The sequence below is a fragment of the Mus musculus genome, chromosome 8 (assembly GCF_000001635.26).
Source record: "Mus musculus strain C57BL/6J chromosome 8, GRCm38.p6 C57BL/6J".
In the NCBI taxonomy this organism is placed as follows: Eukaryota; Metazoa; Chordata; class Mammalia; order Rodentia; family Muridae; genus Mus; species Mus musculus.
The window spans coordinates 112,034,151-112,045,657 of NC_000074.6; positions in this window are offsets into that span (position 1 = coordinate 112,034,151).

Consider the following 11,507-nt stretch of genomic DNA (forward strand, 5'->3'; position numbering starts at 1 on the left):
TTTTGTTTTGTTTTTTGTTTTTTGAGACAGGGTTTCTCTGTGTAGTCCTGGCTGTCCTGGAACTCACTCTGTAGACCAGGCTGGCCTCGAACTCAGAAATATCCCACGCTCTTTCACAAGACAGCTTCCAGAAAAACACCACATGACCCGATAGAGTCTCCAAAGAAACCAGACATTTTCTATTTCATTTATAGCCTTAAAGGTGAATGTGATTTAAATAATATGTCACATATCTCTATGATTCAGTTACCATGGGCTTCAGTTTTAATAGAAAGGAGAGGCCTGGCGGTCCTTGGCATGATATATAGGGCTAATATTATCATTAGATAGCCTCGGCTGGTTCTCAGATTGACAGCGGATGAGGCTGCCAAGCCAACCAATTATTTGGAAGGACAGTGATGTGGGTGGGTAAGTTAATTTATATGAATTTATTAGAGTTACTTATATACTATGGATGAGGGGTTGTTTATAGAATATGGGTGGCCCCAAAGCAACCACATTGGCAGAAATGGATTCCCCTCTTCAAGATAACCTTCCACAGTCTATATATTCTGTTTCCACCCGAGACGGCATAGACCATGTCTGTTTTGGGGCAGAATTTCATACAGCTGGCAGGGATGTTGGAGTTTTGTGCCCTTTGTGGTGTCTTGGTTCCACAAGCAGAGGGCTTTTCCTTGATGGAGTCATAGTGTATTAGCGCCACCTTGTGGTCATAGGTGAAGCGTGACTTTGCTCCATTATGACCCCTGACCTTTTTATAGCTTTCCAGCTTCCTGACTGACAGCTCAGATTTCTGCAAACACACGAACACAAGCGTGTGGAAGTTCGATCTCTTTTAATGAAACGAGCAGATGACATTATTATTAATAGGGCTAAGAAGCATCTGCAGTATAAAGTACTGTTTCACAGTTTGTGTCGTGCGTGTGTTTTGCTACTCATGCGTGCATACGTGTTTGATGTACTTGTGTCTGTGTGGGCATGCGGATACAATGGGCATCAGAGGAAAACGTTCAGAGTCAACTCTCTCCTCCCACCGTGTTGGTGCTGGGAATCAAACGTAGGTGGGACTCCTGTCATCAAGCCTGGCAGCAGGTGCCTGTACCCACTGAGCCCTCTTGCTGTTTTAGGTTCTTGTAAAGTGAGAAGCCAAAGGAACATCAAAAGTAGTTTGTCACTTAAAAATTTAGCTTCTTTTCATTAAATAGTTTAAATCGATAGATAAAATGTAAAAAGTGCGTGTGTGGGTGGGGTACAGATAAGCTCTTTCAGTTCTGACCTTTGTTTGAGACAGGTATGTAGCCTGGGCTGACCTGATGCTCACTATGTATTCTAGGATGGCCTCAAACTCCCAGAAATCCTCCTGTGTCAGCCTTCTGTGTGCTGAGATTACAGTCATTTAAAAATGAGAATTTTAAAAACTAAATTCTTGGCAGTTAATGGAATGGTCACACAATGTAGTGTACTCATTGAGAATACTAATACTGTCTCTCCTTTTTTGTTTGTTTGTTTTTTGAGACAGGGTTTCTCTGTATAGCCTTGGCTATCCTGGAACTCACTCTGTACACCAGGCTGGCCTCGAACTCAGAAATTTGCCTACCTCTGCCTCCTAAGTGCTGGAATTAAAGGTGTGTGCAACCACTGCCCGGCTCACCATTTGTTTTTTTTGTTTTTGTTTTTGTTTTTGTTTTTTTTTTTGAGACAGGGTTTCTCTGTATAGCTCTGGCTATCCTGGAACTCACTTTGTAGACCAGGCTGGCCTCGAACTCAGAAATCCACCTGCCTCTGCCTCCCGAGTGCTGGGATTAAAGGCGTGAGCCACCACGCCCGGCCTTTTTTTTAATCTTTTTTTTTTTTTTTTTTTTTTTTTTTTTTTTTTTTACCATTTGGTTTTTGCAATGCTTTATTTTAAACAGCTGCAAACAATCCAGGCCTTTACTTGGTCTGTGTGATTAATCGTTACACCGTGTGTGTGTGTGTGTGTGTGTGTGTGTGTGTGTGTGTGTGTACTGTATGGCATATATGTTTTGTGAACATACACCTGTATGTGTGTCTGGAGGCCGGAGGAGGATGTAGGGTGACATGCCCTAGCACTCTTTGCCATGTTCCCCGGAGTCAGTTTCTCTCTGAACCTGGAACTAGGTTTGATGCCTCCACACCCAGTCATTCTCCTGCCTCTGATTCCCACTGTGTGGGAGTTACAGGGTTGTCTGACTATGCCTGACTTTTTTCTTGAAACGTAAGTATCTGCCAGGCAGTGGTAGCGAATGCCTTTAATCCCAGCACTTGGGAGGCAGAGGCAGGAAGATTTCTGAGTTTGAGGCCAGCCTGGTCTACAGAGTGAGTTCCAGGACAGCCAGGGATAAACAGAGAAACCCTCTCTGGAAGAAAAAAGAGAAGAAGGAAGAAGAAGGAAGAAGGAGGAAGAAGGAGGAGGAGGAAGAGGAGGAGGAGGAAGAGGAGGAGGAGGAGGAGAAGAAGAAGAAGAAGAAGAAGAAGAAGAAGAAGAAGAAGAAGGTGTTTTCATGCTCAGTATGTGCTCTTACCCACTGAGGCATTTCCTCAGCCTAGCAATTCAACTTTGAAACTAATTTATTTGATTGTATGCCACAGCTTGTGTGGAGGTCAGAGGACAACTGGTGGGAGTCAGTGTCCTCCTTCTACCATGTGTAGCCCAGGGACTGAACTCAGGTTGTCAGATTTGGCGGCAAGCATCTCAACTGCCTGAACCGTATTGCCAGTCAGGCCTGTGTAAGATAGATGCTCTAGCAAGCTTACCGAAGAGGAATTATTTTCTGTGAGTGAGTGAGGAGTGAGTGAGCTGAGCATGAGAAATATTGGCCCATGGTCCTGAGTTAGAGCAGAGAGCACAATGGTTGGTTTTTCATGTTCCTTGGACATGTGAAGTCATACATTTCTACTTGACTTGGTAAGGTGTGACAACAAAACAAAACAAAAACAAACAAAAATACAAAACAAAAAACCTCCCAGCCTTTAATGCAATACTATTTCCAAACTTGCTAATTCTGACTTAGTAATGTGAAATAAATAGCCGAGTATTCCAGTTTTATGTCGGAGGGAGCATACATAAGCTCTAGTGGTCGCTAACACATTATTCTTGGGGAAGGGTGCAGGGGAAGTAATATTTTCTATGTCTCCAGCAATTTCATTTAGTTCCTATAGTATGTGCTAGAATATGAATTCATCGTGATAGCTTCTCCTACACAACAGACTGTGGCTAACACAGAGCAAAAGCAAAACAGAATCTGCAAATTATCAGAGCCGGAGCAAGGGCATAGGAAAATAACACTTCTCATACAAATTATAAAGGACAGTTACAAAGAGGTTCCATTACCCTTCTCCCTAACTCAATTCTACAGAATAAACTCCACATATGTTGTCCCGGGAACTGTTAAGAGCGCATCCACGGGCAGCCTCCACCGGCAGCCTCACGGTGGACCCACTCGGCTGCCAGCCAGGCCCAGATCCTGTGCTTTGAGTAGGTCCACCCCAACGTTCACTCCGTCCATGAGGTGCTGAAGCGGGGGGGAGGAGCCGATGTTGCAGAACCAGATCCAGGAAGGAGTCATCACGATCAAAGATGAAACCCTGGGTCATGTCTGTGATTGGAGCCAGCACCCGCGGTAGGGAAGCAGCTCAAAGGAGCCTGAGAGCAACACAGAGGCTCCGAGGGTGACAGGGTGGTGGCAGAGGAGTCTGCGGAGCCCCGCAGAATCCCCGGAAAAGCTACAGAAGGGCGGCAGGGCCACAGGAAGATGTTTTTAAAAGTAGACTCATGAAACTGAAAGGAAATAGGGTGGAACAGAAGGTGGTGGTGGTGGTGGTGGTGGTGGTGGTGGTGGTGGTGGTGGTAGTGGTGGTGGATCTGGGGAAAGGAAGAAAGGGGTGGAACAACGGACGGATATGCAGTGGTCCTTGCTGTAGCCAGATACCACGGGGAAATTCTGGATCCACGCTCCCGTTTTGTCTAAAAGGCAAAGAAGCTTTTTTTGGTGGTTTTTTTTTTTTTTTTTTCTTTTCTTCTATTGGGGGGGGGTGGTCGTAAGGGTGTGTGTGTGGGTTGGGGGTGGACCGGGAGGACTGAGAAGTAAACGGGATGGGATGCATTATGTATCATTTCCAAATAATCAATAAAAACACTAAGTTAAAAAATGCATCATCATCAACAACAAAATGCATCAATACCATGGCTCTTTCCAAAGATGGCGAAGACAAAAATGTTCCAAACATGGAACTTTCAGAACCAACGTGGCGATTTGAGAGCAGGCTGAACCTTTAGGTCCCAGAGCCCCTTGCGGTGGATCAGGATTTCTGCAGCGCACAATAGAATAGATTAGGATGCCATACTGTTTATATACGGATGAGACCATAACCTTGGGGTGAAATTTTTACTTCATTGTTCCATTTCCTGCCTACCTTTGCCAAACCCACTGTGTACAAATGCAAACGAATCAGACAATCACCAGGGACCCGCAGTGTGTCAACTCAGTTTCTGTTGTTGGTTGGAGACAGACTTTGACATGGTAGCCCAGGCTGGCTTCAAACTTGTAATCCTCCTGTCTCAGCTTCCTTCGTGCTGGGATTGCAGGTGTGAGCTGCTAAGCCCTGCTGTTTGGTTACTTTTCTAAACCGACTCTGCCAAGTCTCTGTTCTTTGTCACACGTGTGCACTGGTATCTCTGTTTAGTATTATGTTTCTAGTCACTGACAATGAAACTGAAGTTTCTTGAAAGGCCTGGAACCAATGTATTGTTTCCTGCAGGGCTCTGTGGATGTCGCATCATGTCTTCAATACCAGGATGAATGTGATGCTGCGTGCCTATAATTTGGGCATTCGGGAAGTGAGGCAGGGGCTGGAGAGACGGCTCAGCGGTTAGGAGCACTGGCTGCTCTTCCAGAGGTCCTGAGTTCAATTCCCAGCAACCACATGGTGGCTCACAACCATCTGTAATGGGATCTTCTGATGTGCTTGAAGACAGGGTATTCATACACATAAAATCAATCAATCAATCAATCAATTTAAAAAAAAGAAAGTTGCAGCATTAAGTCACTGACCCATAATCCCCACTCCCCTGTCCCCACTCCACTCCAGAACAGGGTTTCTCTGTGTAGCCCTGACTGTCCTGAATGTGCTCTTGTAGATCGGGCTGGCCTCGAACTCACAGAGATCCACCTGCCTTTGCCTCCCGAGTGCTGGAATTAAATGTGCGCACCAGCTGCGGCACCTTTCTTAACGAATGAGTTCAATTCAGCTTGCTTACAGAGGCTTAGATGAGGAGCTATGCACAGGAGTATGGGCATCTTACTGTATATCGCATCACTGACGAAAGTGCCTTCACCCCCCAGAAACTATAAACGGTCAGACAGACATTTGTGGTGTGTGTGTGTGTTCGTTAGTTGTGCATGTGCATGCATGTGTATGAACTATGGCAGACGTACGAGTGTGTGTGTGTGTGTGTGTGTGTGTGTATGTGTGTGTGTGTGTGTGTGTGTATGTGTGTGTGTGTGTGTGTGTGTATGTGTGTGTGTATGTGTGTGTGTGTGTGTGTGTATGTGTGTGTGTGTGTGTGTGTGTGTGTGTGTGTGTGTATGTGTGTTTGTGTGTGTGTGTGTGTGTATGTGTGTGTGTATGTGTGTGTGTGTGTGTGTGTGTGTGTGTGTGTACAGGTGGACTCATCTGTTCCTGCTCTGGAGGAGGCGAGGGTCTTCAAGTATTTTCCTTTATCAGTTTCTACCTAAAAAATGTTTTGGTTAAAAGAACATACACAGGCCGGACCTAGGGAAGCCTACCTCCCTGCTCATATGTAGCAGATGTGCAGCTTGGCCTTCCCGTGAGTTCTGAACAACTGGAGTGGGGACTATCCCAAAAGCTGTTGCCTGTCTGTGGGATATGTTCTACTAGCTGGGCTGTTCTGTCTAGACTCAGTGGAAGGGGAGGCGCCTAGCCTCGCAGAGACTTGAAGTGCCAGGGCGGTGTCAGGGTGTATGTGTGTGGGATTCCCAGGGGGATCCTTACCTGCTCAGAGGAGAAGGGGAGGAGGGATGGGGGAAGGATGTGGGAGGGGTGGTCAGGAGGAGGGCAGTGAGTGGGATGTAAAATGAATAAATAAAAAAAGTTAAATTAAAAAAAAGTTTTGGTTAAATGAATTAATTTATTTTATTTATGTGTGGGTGTGAGCCTGCTTGTCTGTATGTGCACTATGAACACACAAGTACATGAAGACACCAGAAGGGGGCATCGGATTCTCTGGGACTCTTACAGGTAGTTGTGAGCCACTGGATGCTGGAGATCGAACCTGGGCTCTCTGCAAGAGCAGCAAGTGCTTTTAACCATGTAGCCAGCTCGCCAGCCCATGTACCTTACATTTTTAAGGCAGTCTTTTTCTTTTCAAAACATTTTTATTGATTATTTGGAAATTTCACATAATGAACCCCAATTGCACTCTCCTCCCAGTCCTCCCAGATCTGTCCTCCGAGTCTGCTGAAAAGAAGGAACGGGGCTGGAGAGATGGCTCAGTGGTTAAGGGCACTGACTGCTTTTCCAGAGGTCCTGAGTTCAATTCCCAGCAACCACATGGTGTCTCACAACCATTTGTAATGGGATCTGATGTCTTCTTCTGGTGCATCTGAAGACATAGACAGTGTACTTACATAAAATAAATAAATATAAATCTTTTAAAAAGAAGGAGCAGGAGGAGGACAAAGAGGAGGAGTTGTCGTCGTCTAATTTGTTTGCCCATATACACTACACACTGGAGTATGGTCGAATTCCCAGCCCTTTAAAGAAAACCTAGTCATCCCCCACCCACGTCCCCACCAGAAGCCATCGCTCGTGGAGAGCCATCTCTTCAGCACCCTTAACACAATTTTTAAGAGTTCTCTTGGGTGGCTTCTTAGCTAGGCTGTGACTTCTTTTTATTTGTTTGTTTGGAGGGGGTGGGATGGCAGTAGGGGCTGTCACATAAGCCTTCTATGTCCCTCTTTTTCAACTATGTTTCTTCATTCATCATTACCACGGCAAAGGAAGCTTCCTTGCCCTTCAGAGTCAGTGGGAGCATGGACCCTGAACTCACATGGTCTCTGGCATCACTATGTGCCACAGATTTCAGCATGGTCTCTAGTGGCAGTAAAGACCAAGGACATCACCATGGCCCTCTGCCATAGCACAGGCTTCGGACACCAACATAGCCCTTGGTGGTGGGTAGCACGGCCCACAGACTTCAACAGGCAGCCCGTGTGCTGGCTAGTTTTATGTTGACTTGACACAAGCTAGAGTCATTTGGGAAAAATGCCCTACCAGATTGGCCTGTAGGCAAGCTTGTGGTACATTTTCTTGATTGATGATTGATTGATTGATGTGGGAGGGCCCAGCTTGATGTGGTGGTGCCGCTTCCCTGGGCAGGTGGTCTTGGGCGATCTAAGAAATCAAGCCAGTAAGCCGCATCTCTCCATGGCCTCTGCATCAGCTCCCGCCTCCAGGCTCCTACCCTGTTTGAGTTCCTATCCTTACTCTTTTTGATGATGAACAGTGATACGGAAACAGAAGTCAAACAACTCCGTTTTCTCCTGGAGTTGCTTCTGGTCATGGTGTTTCATCCCAGCGACACCGACCCCAGCGAGGACAAGAACTACATGCGGATGCTGCACAGTGTGCGTGTGGAGGTCAGAGGAGAACTCGCAAGGGTCAGTCCTCTCTCTGTGGGTCCTAGGGATTGAACTCAGGGTGTCACACTTGGTGGCAGGTCCCTTTACCTGCTGAGCCATCTCGCTGGCCCTCAACAACAACTTCTCCTCTTTTCTCCTTTTTCTGAAGATCAAAGGCAACTTTGGGATCTGGATGGGCTGGGTGCACACCTGCAGTCTCAGTGCTTGGGAGATGTAGGTGGGAAGACTCAAAGTTCAAGGGATAACTGTGGTTTGGTTTCTAGCATACACACAACCTCACAGACCATTACCCGATGCAGCAGCGAGGCTAGGCATGGCGTGGCATACCTATGGTCCCTCCCACCAGGGAGGCAGTGGTTGGAGGATCTCAAGTTCAAACCTAGGCTAGGCTACATGGTGAGACTGTCAGAGAACAGAGGGAACTCTGCATCCAGTGTGCAGTTTCTTGGTGCCTGTCATTGTCCACTCCCTATATCTTATTTTTAATTAGACTTCTCTTGGAAGACTGAGATGTTTTCATTTTCAGTATGAAAATGTTGTGTCCCAAGAGAAAGAAAATGGAAACAGGCTGATAAGATGGCTCAGCAGGTGAGTGTGCTTGCCATGAAACCTGATGGCCTGAGTTTTTTTTTTTTAAATATAGATTAAAAAAAAAGATTTAATTATTGTATATGGGTACACTGTCGCAGTTTCAGACACACCAGAAGAGGGCATCAGATCCCATTACAGATGGCTGTGAGCCACCATGTGGTTACTGGGAATTGAACTCAGGACCTCTGGAAGAGCAGTCAGTGCTCTTAACTGCTGAGCCATCTCTCCGGACCCAACACTCTGAGTCTAACCCCTGGGACTCACATGGTGAAGTCAAAGAACCAAACCCAAGTTGTCCTCTGACCTCCACACATGCCCCCCAGCATCTGTGTACCCCATATTCCAAATAAATATTAGGAAGAAAAAATGAAAATGGCAAATGTAAGAAATGGTGTAAGCCGGGCAGTGGTGGCACATGCCTTTAATCCCAGCACTTGGGAGGAAGAGGCAGAGGCAGGTGGATTTCTGAGTTCGAGGCCAGCCTGGTCTACAGAGTGAGTTCTAGGACAGCCAGGGCTACAAAAAGATATCCTGTCTCAAAAAAGGAAAATGGTGTAAAATGAGGAAGCCAAATGACCTAAACTATTCCATATTAAGATTTTGCCTGAAGTTCTCTCTCTAGTAGCCAAATGTTGCCACTAACATTTATTTATATTTGTACCTTTTAAAGGCCCCTCTCTCCGGCTGGAGGGCTGGCTCAGTGGTTAAGAGTGCTTACTGCTCTCATAGGTTCAGTTCCCAACACTCATATTAGACAGCTCACAACTGCCTGTAACTCCTGTTCCAGGGGATCCAACTCACACACACACACACACAAACACACACACACACAAATAAATAAATAAATAAAATTATTAAATTCCCGTCTCCTTTTTGAATAAGTGAAAGAAAATCAAGTGACCGAATCATGGCAGATCAGTCGTCAAAGGCTGAGCTACCGGATGCGTTTGACGAGCTGAGGACCTGCCAAAGCGTCAAAGACTCACCGGCACCAATTTCTGAAGAAAGAAGATGAGCTAGGTTGGAGCCAGGCGGTTGCTGACTGGGGAAAGCAGAGGTGGGCAGGGTTAGAATCCAAGCGGACAGAGGCAGTAAGCCCTCTAGAAGAAACTTTTCCAAGGCTACAATTTAGAGGGGCGACCCCCTGATATACAGAGATGGAACAGCTTTTGATGTTCAGGGAGATAAACACTTAGAGGTGACTAAAGAAACTAAATGACCAGCTTGGCGTGGTGGCACACGCCTTTAATCCCAGCACTCAGGAGGTAGAGGCAGGTGGATTTCTGAGTTCGAGGCCAGCCTGGTCTACAAAGTGAGTTCCAGGACAGCCAGGGCTACACAAAGAAACCCTGTCTCAAAAAACAAAACAAAACAAAACAAAACAACCCCCCCAAAAACAAAAAACAAACAAACAAAAAAAGAAACTAAATGACCAAATGGAAGATTTAAGCAGAATTTTTATTCCAGTAGTTAGAATTTAAAAAAACATCACTTTTCTTGTGTGTGTGTATACATTTTAGTGTTTGTGTATGTGTATATATTTGTCTTTGTGTGTACACTGTGTGAGTGAGTGTGTACAGACACAACCTAGGGCACACTGTGATGGTCAAAAAAATAACTTACATCTTGTGGATTTTGAGGAATGGTCGCAGGTTCGGTGGCAAGTGCCTTTAGCCACTGGCTGAACCATCTTGTCGTCGGCCCAGTAGTTGAAATTTTTATTCAGTCTCTCATGGAAAGGATTCAATTCAAATCTTGTAGAATTTAAATGAGTAGTAAGAAAACATTAAAGTGTTCAATGAATCTAACAACTGGTCAGTGCAGTGGAAAGGAGCAAATTAACAATGTTTATATATATGCGTATGCAAATATACACACATGCAGATTAATATAACACACACATATATGTATGTGTGTATATATATATATATATATATATATATATATATATATATATATATATATATATATATTCAGGAGACAGAGGCAGGTGACTCTCTGAGTTCAAGGCCAGCCTGGTTTACGTTGTGGGTCCCAGGAAGGACATTAGTAATGGGATCTCAGGGTAGGTGTCAGTCAGTTACACAAGAGTATAGTGATAGCCATTTAATAAAGAAGACACACACTGTTATTAAATGTAGCATGGGCCAGCTGCTTTCCAGTCATCCCTGTGCCCCCCCACCCCCAGCCAAATGGAAGAAGCAAGACATTTGTAGCCCCATTTCCAACCCTGAGGTGAACTGGTTCTCCTTGGTAAGACAAATTCCCCCAAATGCCTCCAAATGGAGGCAAGAAGGATGAAGAGAAGGCAGACACACGCAGGGAACGTATAGCCTGGATATGTATTGTCTGTGACGTGCTTCCCCTAAAACTGTTAGTCTCTTAATATAGAACATTGTTCACAAGTACTTTTAACAAACACTACAGGAAATGACATGTAAATCTGTGTCGGCTCTGTTTAGATTTACAGGACATAGGTTTTCAGGGAAAGAGGAAGATATTAGTTCTAGCTTCTAACCAATGTCCAGTTCCCATGGGATAGTATTATAGACGCAGCTGGAAAGAAGCTGATTGTAACTCGCCCTGTCTAACTTAGAACAGTGCTGTTCAATGTCTAACTGTAGAGAGTCACCCATTAAACTACACACGCATATTACAGAAGCTCTGCACACACACACACACACACAAACCTTAAAAAAAAAAGAATTATTTATTTTACGAGTATAGCTGTCTTCAGACACACCAGAAGAGGGCTCTCAGATCCTGTGACAGATGTTTGTGAGCCACCATGTTGTTGCTGGGAATTGAGCTCGGGACCTCTGGGAAACAACCAGTGCTCTTAACCGCTGAGCCATCTTTCTGACCTGAAATACTTCTTTTAAAAGGCTTATTTTGTTTTCTTATATGAGTGTCTGTGCACATGTGTATGCAGTACCCATCCAGGCCAGAAGAGGGCATCAGAGCCCCTGGGGCTAGAGTTAACAGGTACTGGTGAATTAAATACGGTGAGTGCAGCGCAGGGGAACTGAACTCTGGAAGAACAGCAGGTGCTCTTAACACTGGGTCACCTATGCAGTCTGCTCGCCCTCCCTCCCTCCCTCCCTCCCTCCCTCCCTCCCTCCCTCCCTCCCTCCCTCCCTCCCCTCCTCCTCCTCCTCCTCCTCCTCTCCTTCTTCCTTTCATTGAGACAGGGTTTCATGTAAACAGGATGCCTTTGAACTTAATTTATAGCTG